The 17,874-nt window shown below is 47.6% G+C and overlaps 1 protein-coding gene across 1 annotated transcript in view; it reads right to left on the bottom strand.

Moving 5' to 3' along the window:
- The window catches only part of T265_09614 (hypothetical protein), a gene marked incomplete at both ends in the record, with an annotated part of 22,904 nt that extends 8,252 nt beyond the window's left edge, over positions 1-14,652 (bottom strand). The window contains one exon of the mRNA XM_009175735.1: positions 13,920-14,652. The remainder of the gene's footprint in view (positions 1-13,919) is intronic.
- Between the last annotated feature and the right edge of the window lie 3,222 nt (positions 14,653-17,874).

Below are 17,874 nucleotides of genomic sequence, written 5' to 3'. Positions count from 1 at the left end.
TCCAGTCGACGTTTTTGCGAGTGAATTAATGAGCCATTTTTTCACTTATCGTTTCGCTGACCGTCGCTTTGCTAGGGCCAGTCGATCGTATCAGTTGATAAAGGACACGGCTGTTTCCCGTAGCAAAAGCCTTCTCCATCTCCCGAGCTTTCGATGTCCACCAGAGCTCTCGGTCTTTCCTTAGACTCTTCAGAGACTACGCGCTCTGAAGCACGGCTTCACACTCTGTCGGTGAAAAGTACATGCCGATGGTTTCATGGTGGAGTGCACTTATTGACTTTTACGCTCACTAAATATTAAAAGGATAACATCTGTATACTTCTCACACAGGACTCTCACCAGCACCCATTTAAACCTTTTGAAGACCTTCCATTGTACATCACACTATATTAGTGACGAGGAAATCGAATCAGAACAACGAGAGGACACTCATCGGAAGTCACCGTTTGTAGAAGTCCATGCACTTGGTTGTTGGTCTGTTCGCTGAGCTTGGCAGTTGGATTGCAAAAGTTTCATCACCAATCGAGGTGACATCGTGGTGCAGGGTCAGTGCAGTCAACCCTGCACTGACGACGTCACCTCGAATGGTGGTGGAACGTTTGAAATCCAACTGCCAAGCTCGGCGAGCGGACCAACAACCAAGCAACGAAGACGAGCTACCTACATTCCACAACACTACAAGTTCATACACTCTTTCAAGCCAAGGAATACATGGACACCAGGAACAGATTATATTCATGAGCTTGAGACAGTTGAGAAAAATAACCAAACGACATAATCAGACGTCCCCTTGAAGTCAAAGAACACATTTGTGGGTAACAATACGCAAACACCTCATGGACCGTGAGGTCGAAATCGTTCATGCATCGAAATATTGCGTGACGTCGTAATAAGACAAAAAGTCAGTGACAGTGGAATTCTTGTTACGGCGAGAGTCAGACTGGCGCCTTTGTACTTGCCACATCAAAAGTAGGTGCTCTTTCCAAGATATGCACAATAACTCACCCACCCTAGTTGCCCGGGACGGTTTCTACCCAAACACATACGTAAATAAGTTGTACAAGCATTGATACGAATGCACCGCTGTTCTTGAACAGAGCAGACGGAGAGTAGTTCGGACGCGTGAGCAGGAATATGCTCTCATGTGCTCCTATGTCTCCTACTGGCCACTGTGGTTTTCCGAACGCAGCAACGTTCGGTCATTCCAAGTCCCACCCTATGTCCATCTCCCTTCGTTATTTCAAGCCCGATCTAAACCTAATCACGGAATTCATTACAGCTCCACATTCCTTGTCCGCTCCCCCTCTCGACAGATATTTTTCAGTGACTTGTCTTGGTGATGGCACATCAAAGTGCTCATGAGCATGGCCGATATTGTTTCTCCGCTCGCAATGGTGGAGGTTGCTCTCAAAGTCTTTCAGTACCAATGTCGAGGTCGGGACAAAATTGCTCATAAAAAGACGTGTTAAAGAGCACCAATATGGTGATCGTTCAGCTATAAAACCCTTTCGGTGCCTAGCTGCCATGCCACTCGAAAGAAGCACGAGGGCTGGGATACTGCCAGGTCGCCCAGGCCTAGACAGGGGAAGTCGAGTGGCAGCGGTCAGGTTCGAACCATGGACCTTCTGGTCAGTAAATTCGCGCTCTAACCACTTGGGCCATCTCGCCCCCTGGTGAAGGTGGAATGGCTGTGGAATCAGGGTATTGTCCTCAAGGGNGTGAACTGTGGAAGCTACCACTGACTACGAGTTTCGCCAGCGCCAACGACGCTCCTTCTTACGCGCCCGGTGGAAGTAGTGTGTGAGTAGCGGTGGAGTATAATGCTGTGTGGTCCGTGAATACAAACCGGCTGAACTGAAAGAGGCTACCTGGTAGCTGAGTAGAGTGTCGAGGATGAAGCTGAGACAAACGCGCGACCAGATAGTCGAGGAGGTTAGGAACGTCACGAAGAACTGCGATTCACTCGACAGCTGAAATACCCACCGTCCGTGTAGTGACTGTTTTGCCATACTGTTGGGTGTTAGGCTGTTCTGTAAGTCTCACGCCTTTAGGAAAAAGCATGTAGTGTTAGCACAATTTCCGTGCAGTCGCAAGACCCCACGTCAGTTACTCTTGGATTGTCAGTAATAATGGAATAATCGCGCAGGAGCCCGAAACGCTAACCCTTCAGTCGACCAAACTCCTCTTAAAATCCGAACCAGATCGAGCCCAGCTCCAAGAATAAGTGTGTTTGAGACAGTTATTCTCACGAACGAACATGAATTGATTGAATTCGTTCACCTGTGACGCCCTTTCGGTGCCTAACTGCCATGCCACCTAAAGGAAGCACGAGGGCTGGGATACTGCCAGGTTGTCCAAGCCTAGACAGGGGAAGTCGAGAGGTAGAGGTCGGGTTCGAACCACGGTTCAAACCACGGTCAGTATATTTGCGCTCTAACCACTGAGCCATCTCACCTTTATGAAGGAACATGCCAGTCTTTGAAAAAATCATACAATAACAGCAAACGCCAAACTCCAATATGGGTGCGTTATATAAAGCTGCAGTGCGCGCAATGTCTCCGTTTGGTACAGGCATGTGACCAAGGCTACTCCGCATCACATAGAATGGAAGAGTTAAAAAATACTCCGACGGCTGACGACCAGTATTTCTGAAGCAATTTTTCGGTACGCTGGTATTGTCAGAGTACCAATGCTGAGGTGTGCCAAGCGACCATCTGCCGAGTTCTTTTCCTCCAGCAATACACAGGATGGAACCATGGAAAATAGGTAATATTAAAGTACCCTTTGGATTTAAGGAAGATGTTTCCGACATATTCATTGAGTAGCACTACTAAGTGATTGGGTGAAGTTCGTAACCTTTCCGCAATCCTGAGAGTCGCGAAACAGCAAGGAAAAATTACAGGGTCAATGGTTTCAAGTGCCCAGGGCGAGATATCTCAGTGGTTAAAGTGCGAATTCACTGACCGTGAGGTTCATGATTTGAATCCGACCTCTGCATTTCGACTTCTGTCTGGGCACGGGCACCTGGCAGTACCCCCAACCCTCGTGCTTTCTTCGGGTAGCATGGCAACTAGCCACCCAAAGGGTGTGACAGTTGAAAAATTATCTTTTTTCAAGTGCCGCCAAAAATTTGCAGTCGCCGGTGCTTGACGGCAATGCGATCAGACGGCATTGATGCTCAGCGTCCCCAGCAAGAGCTCTTAAAATGTTGATTCCGTCAACAAGACACATCAACCGAATCGGCGACGTTAGCTCGCAGCATAAAAAGATGGAGAAGGGCAACATCGAACAAAAATGACAACTGATCACGGCAGCACCCAAACCCGTGCACCAGCTGAACGGTTTCTACTAAAGACCTGAGGATCCGGTGACGATGGGTTTTGAGTGCCTACTCACACGGCAGCATGAGTCAATCAATTAGTGAAGTTCCCTTGTAGTTCAGCTGTAACACCCTTTTCGGTGCATAGGTGCCATGCAACCCGAAGTAAGCACGAGAGCTGGGATACTACCAGGTTGCCCAATCCTTGGGAGAAGCCAAAATGCAGAGGTCGCATTCGAACCTTCCGGTCAGTAAAATCGCACTCTAACTACTGAGCAATGTCGTCCCCCAGTTGCCTGCCTAATGGAGTTCCGCTTTCCAGTAGCAGCTATTGTCAGGAAGGTCAGATTCCAGAATATTATCCCAGGATGCCCAACGCAGAGGCTTTTAAACCCCACTAAACACCGATCACATAGCCTTGGATCGAAGTTAGTGTCCTTAACAATATAGCGTCAGACAGCCTTGAAGCAAGGTCAGACAGTGCCTTTAAAAATACAGCACTAGGCCGTTGTACTTACACACAACCTCTTGTTTGCGATAATGCTGTTGTGTTTCTTGTCGTTGAGTCTTTTTCTGTCACCAGGCACTGGAGCGGGGAAGTCAGACATAACAGATCGGCTCATGGCTGTACGGCACCAAAGCATCAGTGTTGAACACTGATGTCATGCTGTCCATGATAATGAACAAATTGGCGACGCCCGCACCTGCGAACCATAAAAATACCTGCTGGAGCGGGAGGCCCTACTGCAACAGCAAAATCAGTTTTAAGCGGAGCCACTGTGTTTGGTAGAAACACTGACGCAGTAACCGAGAATTCAACGACTAAATTCCGTTCCAGATGCAAATTCAGTCGGCTCGATCGCCAACAACATCACGGAGTTCCATTACAACTCCGATGCAGGTCTAAGCTTCGATTCGTGGTTCAGACGTCACGAACTAAAGCAAACAGATTATACCTGAAGGGTGCACTTATTGCTCAGAAACCTTGGTACAACGGAACACATAGTATTTCAATTTCATCCTGCCAAAGAACAGGAGAGATCTCAGTTTTGACAAAACCGTGCAGCAACTCTCAACGATTCTTCACGTGCTCGTCTCCGTTTAGTATTCACTAGCTATGTATGAAACTGGCAAAAAAGGAATCTAAAGATTGTATCACTTATGCCGGTAGAATCAATCTTGAATGTAAACAATTCAAGTTATCCACCATGACGGAAGATCAGTGCAAGTGTCTTATTTTCATATGTGGCCTTCAGTTGCATTCGGTGATATCAGAGCGAGGCTGCCCAGCAAGACTGAACAATCTCCCGAGGTAACGCTGCAGTCCATTACTCACGAGTGCCAGTGTCTCTTGAATCCCAATGACGACACGACCATGTTGGAGACTACTATCCAACCTCCCGTGGCAGCAAATTCGAACGCAGCAAAGCCCCCGTCGGCAAGCTGGCAATGCAAGTGGCATTTTGTGCGATTGTTTCTATGAAAAGCACAAACGTTCAGTGTGTAGTCGACGTGAACACAAGGAAGGCCAGTGTCGGACAAGAAAATTAGTCGAAGACGCAGCCAAATCCGTAGACCACGAAGTAGATGAAGACGGTCAGAACCCCACCTTAACGCAATACTTGCCGCAAATGGCAATCAGTTCGATGTTCGTCGTATGTTACAATCAGAGCAAACGGAAGCACAACTCGATTGCAGCTCGATACGGCTTCCGACGCACCTGAGAGAAGACTGGATCACCAAAATTCAGACCAATTAAAACCGACAGAAATGCATCAAGAGGTAGGCCTCGACTGCTTGGTGAATTTAAGTGAGATGGAGAAGCCAGGCCAGTGTGATCGTGGTATTCTGTATCTCGCTGCTTGTTAGTTCAATCTCTTGGATATAGACTGGATCGATCGTTTACATTTTTCAACATCAGCCATCCACAACTTATGCTAATCAATACCGACAGGAGGAAAACCAACATTCCGGTCTAGAAATCGTGTGTATGTTGGAGGCATCTTCAAAGGAATCGCTCGGGTGACCTATAGCGTCCGGTGGCATCATTGATACAGAAATAGCCGATTGAGTGCACGAGCTCTAAAGCGGGAGAACACTCGTTCATCATATCATTACCAACTGTAAGAACCGCATACTTGTCATACAGTGGTTGTAGCTGCCACAGTTTCGTACAGTGATGATATGGAGGGGTGGGATAGACAGGTTCGCATTGGAGGCGGGAGCTGATTAATTCGTGCGTAAATGCAGCACTGTCAGTTGACATCTAAGCGGGAATTATTTCTTCCGAATACCATTGCCGATCCGGTGTTCCCACTGGACTCGGACAATGTTTCGAAGGCATCGATGATCAAACACTGAAAGTTCTTTGACGTCCTCGGCGCGCAGCTACCAGGTTTCTGAGCCGTATAGCAATATGGATCGCACCGCAGCATTGTAAACTCGGCCCTTGATGGAGAGGCTGATGTCACGCCTACGTCACAGGTGACGCAGGTTCACAAAAGCTAATCTGGTCTTCCCAATCCGGACGGAAATATCACCTTTCGCGAGACCACCGGGACTAATACAACTGCCCAGGTAAACCAATTTGTTTACTACCTCAATCAGTTCATCCGCAAGAACGAGGCTAAGGTGCGAGCCTACCGAGGCTTGCAGTAGCACCTTACACTTCGCAGTTGTGAAACGCATGCCAAACCGTGAGGCAGAATTATTTAGTTTATTATTGTTTGCATTACCAAGGGGTCACATTCAAGAATAGCTATGCCTTCATATGAGTGTTTTGCAAATGAGTGTATTTCTCGAAAACAGTCCAATTTGGGTTCAAGTAGAACATAAGGTTGACGGAAACTCGGGAACTGCGCCTACCTGATGAGCCCCGAGAAGGGGGAAACCGGTCGTGGGCTGTCGAAGTCTTCAGCCACCTTGTGAGTAGTTTTCTCTATGAAAATATACCGCGATATCTCGAATATCGTGCCGACTGAATCATGAGGCGGCCTGTGTGCAGTACATTCAGTTGTAGAATATCATAAACGAGAGATTCAGTTGAGTCTCTCATGAAAAATCAAATTGATTTGCAAATGAGTGTATTTCTCCAGAAGAGCTATGTTGTTTGCGTACTCGATAGCTGTGAGCGGATGCGTCGGGAGAACGTCGGCCCCACAGCCACTAGTCTTCCATAATCGTATCAATGACGAAGTTGAAGAGGAAAGGTGAAAGAGGACAGCTGTTTTCAACACCACTTGATGCGGTAAACTCAGGCAGGAGCTTTCCGTAGACCTTCACATGGCTGGGGGAGTTGGCGTACAGCGCCTTGAGGATCAAGAATTTACGGGGGACATCCTCTTGCAGGACGGAAGCCAGCTTGGTTTTCGCGGATCTGCCTCTCCCTGTGTTCAGTCAACCGTCAAAGGATAAGACCAGAGAGGACCTTCGATGCCAGAGCTAACGGGCTGATGACAAGGCGCCCGCGTACCCTTTTTCTAAGATGCGGATAATCGTCGACATGCTCCATTCTGCAGGCACTTTCCCTTCGTTCTACATAGCATCAGTAAGATTTGTCAGATGAGTTACTAGGAATTGTCTGTCTTCTTTGAAGAGAGTTCGATACAGGGTGTCCGGCCCAGGTGCCCTATCACGTTTTATTGCCGATATTTCATAGTTAATTTCTTTCGAAGGACGATTAGGGTTTACATTCTATTTGCCCGTGTGCACTTTCACCACAGGCTGGGTCACAGGAAGCCAGCTAGACTGCTCTTCGAAGAGTTTGGTCCATCTTTCCAGTCGACGTTTTTGGGAGGGAATTAATAGGCCTCCTTTCACTGACTGTGGGCCAGTCGATCGTACCAGTTGGTATAGGACACGGTTGTTTCTGGAGACGAAAGCGTTCTCGGTCTCGCGGATCTTGGATATCCACCTGAGCTCTCGGTTTTTTCCTTAGACTGCTCACTATTTGGCGTTTGAGGGATTTGCGTGCGCCGTCGTACTCGTTCCTGGCATCAATCATGGATAGCAACACCGACGGCATCTAATTGTCTTGTGGTCGAATCAGAGAAGTCGGACGGACAGCTCTTAATGCCGTCAACATAGCTCCTTTCAATTTTTGCCACGCTTCATCCATATGCTCACTGTCACCACAGTATTGGTTTTCTGCTCAGATCGATACTGTTGAGCCATGGTAGTTTTCTGAAGATGGTGAATTGGCATGCTTCTTGCAGACTTGCGAGGGCCTGAGGAAAAACAAACCGTCAGACGTGCATGCACCATGGTGTGATCGAAAGGGACAGCAGTCTTGAATTGTAGGTCTCCACCAATGGCTGATGGCCCCGTGATCCAAATGAGACCACGGTTGGTTTGCGTTGGTGGCCGCCAGATTACGCAATGCGAACGTTTAAGCTGGAAGTTCGTACTGCCCAGAAAGAGTCGATGATCGGCATACAACTGAAGGAATCACTCTCCGTTGTCTGATGGCCGAAGTGGTTAGAGCGCGGATTACTAACCTGAAGGTCCGCGGTTCGAATCCGACCTCCGCCACTCGACTTCCCCTGTCTAGGCTTGGGCAACCTGGCAGTATCCCAGCCCTCGTGCTTCCTTCGGGTGGCATGGCAGCTAGGCACCGGAAGGGTGCTACAGCTGAACGCTTTATCTTTTATCTTTCCGTTGTCTGTACGATGAGCATCAGCACAGAATCAACTTCCAAAATGTGATTCCAATAAGATCAGACAATCGACTTGAGCATCCATATCGCCCGCAAGGATAATAGTGTCAGTACTTCCGGCTTGACAAATGAGCCCGGATAACTCGTGGTAGGAAGTATTCTTCGCAGCGTCACAACTGCAGTTCGCTGGGGTACAAGGCAACATTACAAACATGCACCGCTTTCATGCCGAGAGGCGTTGAGTTTGATTGTGCCGGATAACCGGAGAGCGCAGAAAACTGCTCACTGGGACCCAATCCAGCAAAGCGCGTTCAGCTCCGGGGCTGAGGGCAACTCCCCGGCTATATATTCCAGGAGTTATCGCTCCTCGATTACCGGATATACAGAGGGAGAAATGTGAAAGATCTGAGTTCGTCCTTGACGTTCTGAGATGCAGAACCACGCTTAGGTCTTGTATGGGAGCGAGATGGCTCAGGTGTTAAGAGTGCGAATTTACTGACCCGAAGAGGTCCGTGGTTCGAATAAGACTTCTGCCTCTCGACTTTCCGTCTAGGCTTGGGCAACCTGGCAATATCCCATCCCTCGTGCTTTCTTCGAGTGGCATGGTAGCTGGGAACCAGAAGGGTGTTACAGCTGAACGATAAAAAATTAGGTCTTGTATACGTGTTTCGGAAACACAGTATATATCAATATAAAAGGAGCACAAGTTTTCAGAGAGTATTGCCTGTTTGCCAATTTGACATAGAGTTAAAGGCTCGTATATAGAAAGGATCTCGTGGATTTAGAAAGATGTTATTTTGTTCATTGTTAATAGGTAGAGTGGAGTATAAGGTCCTTCGGTCAGATAACTGACGGTCAAACGACCTAGAAAAGTTTGCTTGTGTGGTGGGAAGGGGAAGGAAATGGGTAGGGATATCGCTGGACACAGAGCTGTGTGTGAAAATGATAGTTCCCGATTGCCCAGGCCGACAAAAGAGGGTTGGTTGAGGAACCCCACCTTGAGCCACTGAATCAAGTCTGACCCACAAGGCAGTGGGAAGATGTAGGGTTTTGTTCGGGAACCCTGATCCTAGCCTGACTCACAAGTTGGACCCACGAGGCAGTGGGAGGTGTAGAGATCTCGTTCGGGGACTGTCAGGGCGCGCCCAGACAGAAGAAAAAGCATGTGCAAAGAGTGAAGCATCCCCAAAGTCACCATCGGTACGACACGTCCGGAAAGTAGGTGAGTCGGCGGCTCTCAACAAACACGGCTTAGCAACAAACGACCAGCGTAGTGGGCCTGAGATTGTTCACGACCGGAACACCACCATTGGCTGTACGGAGCGAACAAGTGAACGACCATATTTGGCCAATTAATCGTCCTATATATTTACGCAGACGCTCTGTATGTTTTGTTCTGGCAATGCAGCCGTATCCCCAGTTCTCTGTCTTCTCCCTATCGCGTATTCTGGCAGGCCCAGTGCAGGTGTAACCCACAGACGGCCACCGCAGAATACAACACTGTCCCTAGCCTCTGATATGCGGGGCAGCGGACAGTACGGTCTCCCTTGCCGGAGACCTTGCCCGGGACCGACGACTCAATGGTCTGACCCGTTCGGTTGCAGGGGGTTGGCCTAACTAAAGGGCGCAGGGAGTAAGGTATTACTGGCTCATCCCTGATGCGGCTGCGAAGAGTAGGTATCTTCTGAGCAACACCGGACTCTGGTTTTAAAAGTATTTTGACCATACCGAATAATGTGCCGACGGTCACAGTCAACCGTTGGTGTGCGGTTTTTGTGGCCGGGGAAGGCAGCATTCATGAATATGGACATACTGATCGCCCGGGGGGAACACCTTACTGCCTTCACATTCCTATCGTGGAAGACAGTACTTTACCCCCAGACTACCTAGAAGTACGATTACTCGTAATACGTGGTCTCGTTGCTCTTGGTCTGACTGCTCTCTTTGGTCTTCCTGGCTTGTTTGCACCTTGTGGAACGAAGTTCCAGCCAGTGTAGCCCACAGGACCACTCAAGCCTGACCAACACGTCAAAATGACAGCTTTAGGTCTGGTCTGAAGCCAGCAGCTGACCTAGAACCCCGGACGGGAAAAAGGGAAAGTCCGGAGGTTTATGACTGCATATGTTTCTCAAGCACCACCAGGCTTCTGATTCGGATGACCTCCCATCCGCCTTGTTCAATGATTGGGGTAAAGTCCTCAGCCAGCCGTTGCCGTTTGCTTGCAATTGGGAAAAACAGACTGTCCCAGACAACTGAGGGGAGAGTCGGTGATAGTCCCCATTTTCAAAAAAGTGGCTCAAAGTGAGTGTGGTAACCACAGAAGCATCAACTTGACTAGGTCGTAACGAGGTTGCTGGCGTCACTTGTTTCGCCGCTTTATGGTTGCTCGTGAAACACTGACCCAAGGGCAGCAAGCGGGATCCACACCTCGTAGGAGTTAAGTTGACCAAATTTGCACACTACGTCAGGTGCTAGAACAACACCATACTTACAAACGACCCACAATTTCAGCATTCCTGGATCTCCGAGGAGCATTCGACTGAGTTGACCGGTCTGTTTTATTCGACACGCTTGCCCATCGACGAATACTCTGGAAGTCCGTATTCTCAGACTTCCGCTTGGAAAGCTTTCCGAAAGCTGTCGTACACAAAGCAGTCTCCGTCTCGGGTGTCGAATCTTTCCATTTGTTTAAATTCGCGATCGACGAGATAATGAGAACGCTGGAAGGTCTTCAAAACCCGTGTTCAAACAGCCCCTCACGAAAGCCTTGCCGATCTGGAATATGCAGACGACATGGCTCTTGTCTTCGAAGAGAAGGCGGTGTCCTTGGTTGAACTGAACAACGTCGTCCCATCGGTGTGCACTTTGCACCCACGACGTGTACGACCAAACTTGTGGAGATACAGCCAATGAACACGCCACTTACAATCCCGGGTGTGACACTCAAAATTGTAAAGCGTTTTACATTTCTTGGAAGTCATTAGTCCTGATTGTAGAGTGAAAGATGATGTCAATACACAAATCTACAAAGCTCTAGCCGCACTTGCCAATTCGAGACACATATGGCGTCAAAGCGGTATTCCCGTGAATCTCAAGGAACATATTATCAGGCTATAGTCCGGATTATTCTGGTGTATGGCTGAGACTTGGGCTGTTCGAAAAACGGAACGAGGCAATTAGAAGGCGAGTATTCAGTTGTGCAGCGGGAAGTTCAATCGAATAATGTGTCCACCACCAGAAGCTGCGTTGGATAGACAATCTATTGCGCATGCCAAATGGTCCTTTTCCGAACAGTGCTGTTTTCTGTGCCCAATTTAGAGTGATGGAAGCAGAGAAGTGGCCAACTCCTGACCTGGCCAGGGGGGTATGAAAGATATTGTGAAATGTTTGGTTGCTATCGGTGATATTCGCCTTTCAGGATGGGGACCACGTGATCCCTAGTGTGCCTGGTTGGAGACGCTGTAAGATATGGCTGCTAATCAATGTGAGTGGCGAGTTTATCGTCAGTTTCTATCCATGTTGTCTGAATGAGCATATGGAGGTGTGGGCACCCGGGAACGAGTGGCTTTCTTCACAGAAAGGCTTTGAAATAAATTAGGGTTGTATGGCAGCCAAGCACCAGTGCTGAACACTGATGTCGTGTTGTGGATGATGATGGTAGTGATGATTTAACGCTAAATATTCGGCTGTGTAACTGAACTTTCCTCGCTTTGCGGATGGCAAGCCAGTGTTCAAACAAATAGGTAGAAGGTGGGTAGCACTTTACTACCATTTAGATCTAGAAAATTGACGATTTCCCGCGATTTTTAACGTAATCCATAACCCAACCCTGGGTGATACATATATGAGCTTGTAGTGTTTGTAATCCGTTGTCACATTTACCATTCTTCCTGAACTTAAACCACACTTTGTAACTGTCGTTCACATTATATCATGACGTTTGTTTTAATGTTACAAATACACAGTTTTCCGGGGCGACCTGCTGACTTCTTGCTGAACGAGCGTATTTACGCTCCGTTGAACTGTTTGTTGACTGCTGAACCAGTGGGACCAGATCTCTGTGTTTGTGTCAACTGTTGAACGTCACAATAAATCCCTGTGACATTTTTTAGCCGTGAATAATTTTCCTACCGTGGAATATATCACGCACGCGGAACCATCTGTGGGAAATTCCGACAAGTGAATATTTCCTTTCACAGCCAGTTACTGCATTTGGATCGGTGTAGTGGACTACTGGATCTACACATTCGTGAGTCCCCAGTGGACTACTCATTCCTTTCCTATTGTGATTTCGTGATTTTGTATTCGTTATTTTGCTTGTTAATTTATCCGAACACACTGATAAGGTCCTAGTCCGCTACAGGCTGCTTGCAACCAGAACAATGGTGGTCACGATAGGTCGAAGAATCTTACGGTGGTAAAGACTTGCTTTTTCAAAAAATAAGAAGTTCAGAGCGATACTTCTTTGATTCCGCGAGGGGCTTCCTTGGAACTAGTTGCGCGCCAACGGTGGTCCACATTGAAGGAGTCTACACCACTGACAAACACCATACGCCTCAGCACAGCTGTTATTCGGCCATAAGTATCGGGAGTATGCCTCAGGGTTCCAGTTGCTACCGGAAAATGGGAGAGCACTGGAGACAGTCAAACGCTGGAGGCGATGACACTATCTGTTGAGGAAACTGGACAGATTTGAAGGCGACCGCTTTGATGAAGAACGCTAATGACTGCGTGATTGAGCCATGGCTGCCAGTGTCACTAACCATTAGTAAGTTGAGTCCTGGGGTCACTACCCCCGGAGGCGACAGTGGTCAACCCAAGTGAATTTACCGGTTAGTGCTTTCACATTTTGTTGCCCGTTCATGGGCTGTCCATCTCTCCATTGCTCTCACCTGGAAGAGGCCGGCAAAAACAGGCAGACGGCCCTCCTGCATGCGAAGCACATATCCTACTCACTAAACTGTGGAACATGAGTAGCCCTTCCATAGTGAGAGTTCCTTTTTGATAAACCAACTGATGTCAATCGGCATTGCTAATCTGCCAGATTCGGTCAATGGCTCCGAGAAACCGTAGGTCAATATTAATAGCTTTCGTACACATCCACGACAATGCAGCCCATACTGAAGTCTGAACACACGTTCTCCTTGACCCAGTGAAAGGTCTTTTTGATGCCGAATGGCGCAAATAGGCAAAGGCCAGTTCGTGCCTTTACCAAGGCAGTGCCCAAATCACGCTTACTGATTCGCGCCACTTGTGGGTTCAAGAAGGTGTATCCCTTGGTCTCAAGGGTCGCGTGCGCCATGCCACAGTAAAGTCTGCGTTGTTGTATGGTTGCAAGGCAATCTCTGCGGATATAGATGATGTGAGACGTCTTTAAGCTTCGATTACCGATATCTGAGATGCATTGTCAGTTGCTATCAAAGAATTCCCATTGGGGGGATTCGCTGTCCTCCATCGAAATGGTCACCGATGGCTTTCCAAGCGCGGTTAAACTCTAAGGAACTGAGTCGGGGTTGGTATGCCGCCATCCTCAGATGGATCAGTGGTCAGCAGGAGCGATTAAATTCAACGCGTCAAATAAGATAATTTAGTGCGGTATCATAATCATCATGGGCAGCCTGACGTCAGTGTTAAACACCGATGCTTCGCTGCCGTACACTTCTTTGAGAGCCTTATTGTGAAGAGAAGAAGATGGACAGGGAAGAAAATCTGTGCTACTACAATCACTTTGAGGTACCCACATATTGGTGCCCATAGGCGCTTTGATCTAGAGGATGGATACCTGGACGCCTTTGTACTTATACTGAAGCTACCAATCCCATGTCACCCGGCTAAGTAATGAAGGGACCTTAAGCACCGAGGTGAGAGTAGGTAGACCGAAAAACTACGCAAAAACAATATTCGTATGCAGCTTGATCTCATGGAACTGTATGATGGAGAACGTACTTCATGTGGCACCTCTTGAATGCGATCCAGAGCTCGAATGTGATCCAAAGTATCGATGGAAGGTGAAAGGCCCCCGTGCAAGCAGAATATCTAGTGAATGTTTAAACAATGTAACATTCTTACTGAATTATCCACCAGGGCTGTTAGGGGTAGGTAATCAAAAAGATCGGTAAAGTACTTCCATACATTCGCGTTGCCGTATTTCCTGAGACATTCGTCATAGAAACCATAAACCTGTGTAATTTGACGGCTTTCATGGTTCCCCCGAAGAACCGTAACGCGATCCTTAAAGCGCACCTAAACGCGTCACCATAGATTCAGGAGACAGTACCTTGAGAGCAACTAGGAGAGTCACAGTCTCGACTGAGTAATGGCCTCGGTCAACATAATCACCCATGAACAGGTAATTGGTATTTGGTGCCTTTCCTCCGATTCGGAATAACTCCATTAAATCGTGGAACTGTCCATGGACATCACCACAGACGGTAACAGGACTCCTGACGTTCTGAACATTCGATTCTTTCGTCAAGATATCCTTCGCCTAATTGTGGTGACCACAACGAAATACTAGGAGCCCACCTTCTCACACAGTGCTTTCACCTGTGCCTCAGTTAGCTGCTTGCAATTATATAACTGTTCAATCCATTGGTCTAGCTCTTTTGCTTCAGCGCGGAAATCCCCCGTCATCTTCGCGCCTGCACACAAACAAACGAAACTAGTTCAAGGTGGCCGCACTTTCTTCAGTTCACGGATATCATGGATACAGTCCAGTCCAACACAGAAATTTCAGATAAATCTCTCAGGATGGATACATCTTTATTCAGTCTCTTTTACGCCCACTGAGTGGAAAAATACGTTCTCCAAAGCAAGAGGCCTGCGCAGACCAAGTTCCACGGGGCGAAAAAAACTGAAAATGAGAAGAGCTGACAATAATTGTGCCCACACAGACCTGATTATACCAGATGTGTCTGACGCGGTGGTCTTGTTAGACGGCTACTCTATTTTTCAAGCAAAATCAAATAGATGGAAGATAGTCCGATTGTCTATAATATTGTACCCACACAGACCTGATTATACCAGATGTGTCTGACGCGGTGGTCTTGTTAGACGGCTACTCTATTTTTCAAGCAAAATCAAATAGATGGAAGATAGTGTGATTGTCTATAATTACATGTGGTTCTGTCCATCCCGATTGTCCTCTCCGATAACGCTTGTTCTCCCTTTTGTATCGCTCCCGCTCCGCGTGTCCGACCCTCTCCTTTTTGGCGTGGCATACCGATGCTCCTCGAGTTCTCCGGAAGATGACTGATTCCTAATGGAAATACTTGACCAACTCTCCTCCAACCACCAGTTCAATCATGTCTTGCTGGTAGGTCGTTTCGTCGCTCCAAAGGCCTCCCGGATGGAGTTACAGCGCGTTGGATCAAGTGGACCTTTTGCAGCGGTGCTGACCAAAGTTGTTCAGTAGAGTGTTTGAACTCACCATGTTTCGCCCACAGATACCACGCAGGCCGAAACGCATCCCTCTTGGATTTGGTCATCACCAACGAAGGATCAGGTGACGATTAACGCTCCACTGTGATATATTGACCACTATGTGCTGAGCTTTGGTTTCAGTGAGCAAGAAATCACAAACACCAAACGTGGATTCGAAACTTCTGCCGTGCAGACTTCTCAGGAATGCAAGTCTTTCTTTATCAGTTTAAACTGGGACTAGCATCAGTCGGAGACTTCTATAAGACCATTGTCCAGGAAGTTCACGAGCCTGACGCGATTTTGTCCAAAAAACCATAACGCAGTCGGATGGGCCGCAGGTCACCAAATCCATTCAGTGTTTCCTGGAAAGGATATCTCAACTATTTTCCAAAAGTTTGACCATATGGGACACAGAAGATGGGCTGACATTTCATAAAATGCGAAATCGGTCAATGGAACGAAAACTAGCCACCATTCTACTCCTCTCCCTGGAAAACAGTAGGGTGTTGTTCAAGTGAGCCGTCGCAGAAATAAGCCAATCGCAATCTCCTTGATGGGTAGGGACGAGATACCCACGAGTTACCCAGTAGTGGTATCTGAGGTCTACAGATAGTACTATGCAGGTCTATATGCAGCCCCAACCTCCTCGCCACATCCAACCTTGTCAAGACGTAACTGCGGACAGCCACTAACCGATTTGGTCTACTAGTACACAGGTTATGTTATCCATGGTATAATTCAGATATATGCGCTAAAAGCAGTTTTCATCATGGTTGGCAGTGGTGAATTGCGACGCGGATAACAACAAGTACAGTGTGGCGTGTGGAGCAAGTCAAGAGGGAACTTATCGTTTGTGGGAGTCCCTCTGTTAAAGTCTGGACGAAGGGAAGGTGTTTTCTTCATGAAAAAGCTGATTCATCTGTTCCAAAATTGTCCGTGGGCTTGTGGATTGTGGTTGACTTCCTGCTGCCTTCGCGCGCGAGCCTGTATGTGTTGACCGTGTTCGGTTTTCTCATAAGTAGGCACGTCCGCGTGTACGTTGGTGTGTTGGTTGTTGCTACGCCAACTAGACGGTACAGTCAGTCAATGTCAGGTGAGTCCTTTTTGTGTGACGTGGTTTGTAAGTGTCGAAAAAGGACCAGCTTCGTGATCAAGTAGACGAATGTGAGCTGAACAGTCAAGTGTGTGGGTGTAGGACTAGTTAAAGTTCTTCACGATGGAGGATGTTTGTCAGCTGTTGCGCGAGCTAAACTCGTTCTGCGCGTTAGGGCCAGAATAAACATTGGAGAATCCTAAGGGAAACGTCCTCCACGCCGAAAAATAGCTCCACCTGATGTTTCGTCAGTCGCTTGACGAAGGCCACCTTCCCTCTGCTCGAAAGGAAGCGACTGCTATACCAATCTACGAAACTTGTGGCTTATTATTACCCGTCAGCTACTGGCCTATTAATTCACTAGCATGCCGTGCAAAGTGATGAAACGCAATCTGAAGTGAGCCATCTGGGCTCACCTTGCCACCAAAAATTTGATAGCTCAGGTTCAACATGGATTTCTCCCAAACCGTCCTTGCGTGGCGAACATGCTCGTATTTATGGACAGCTTAAATCAAGCCTAGTATGCCATGTTTTTTGCCATTTCGAAAGCATTCGACCGAGTCTCACACGTCCCGCTTCTCCACAAACTTTAGTCTTACGAGGTTCAAGTGGGAGTTCCACTCTGGATCAATGTTTTCTTATCAGACACAACATCTCGACTGAAAAAGGCTTGACCTAAGCTTCTCCGACGACGATCTCCATTAAGTTTCTCAAGGCTCCTTGTTGAGACCACTGCTGTTTCTGATATGTATCCACGACCTTCCAGATTTTTTTGGAAGTTCCTGTCTACTCTCTCTGCGTATGACTTGAAATTATGGAATTCCAATGCCAAAGCGCTCCAAAATTAGTGTCGACGCGGCGAAGTAGTCGTCACCGGAATCTCAGTCCCCTCTGATTGACGAACAGTACGTTCATATTTCAGTCCACGCCTTTGTCATGTATGGTGCGAATGGACCAGAAGACAACAGGAAAAAATGCCAAAAAGGATTTGGGCATCTAGCTACCTTAAAGCATCTTTCTCACTGCATCATGAAAAGCACCTCAAAAGGCATTCGCCGTTCTACGGGCTGATTCGGCCTACCTTCTCCAGTATTCTCACATGGAGTTCTAAATAGTCTGTGGAGCCTACATCAGACGGCTTTTGAATATGTAAACCAAATTGTCTATTCAGGAAGCAAAAGGATGCAACTCTGGTAGAGTGTTCCTAACGAGCGGCTGCCAAATTTGTTGCTGTTCTTGAATCCTTGGACTGTGAAAGGCGTCGTGCGGTGCATATCCTCTTTCCCCTAGATTATCTTTGACTCCAAGGCAACCTAAAACTTACTTATGCCCCATTTTGAAAAAGTATGGCATACAGGTTTTTAACCCTTGGTCCAGCTAATACAC

The sequence above is a fragment of the Opisthorchis viverrini genome, assembly GCF_000715545.1.
Source record: "Opisthorchis viverrini unplaced genomic scaffold opera_v5_294, whole genome shotgun sequence".
In the NCBI taxonomy this organism is placed as follows: Eukaryota; Metazoa; Platyhelminthes; class Trematoda; order Opisthorchiida; family Opisthorchiidae; genus Opisthorchis; species Opisthorchis viverrini.
The sequence above is the reverse complement of the archived record's forward strand: the minus strand, read 5'-3'. Positions and strand labels throughout refer to the sequence as shown.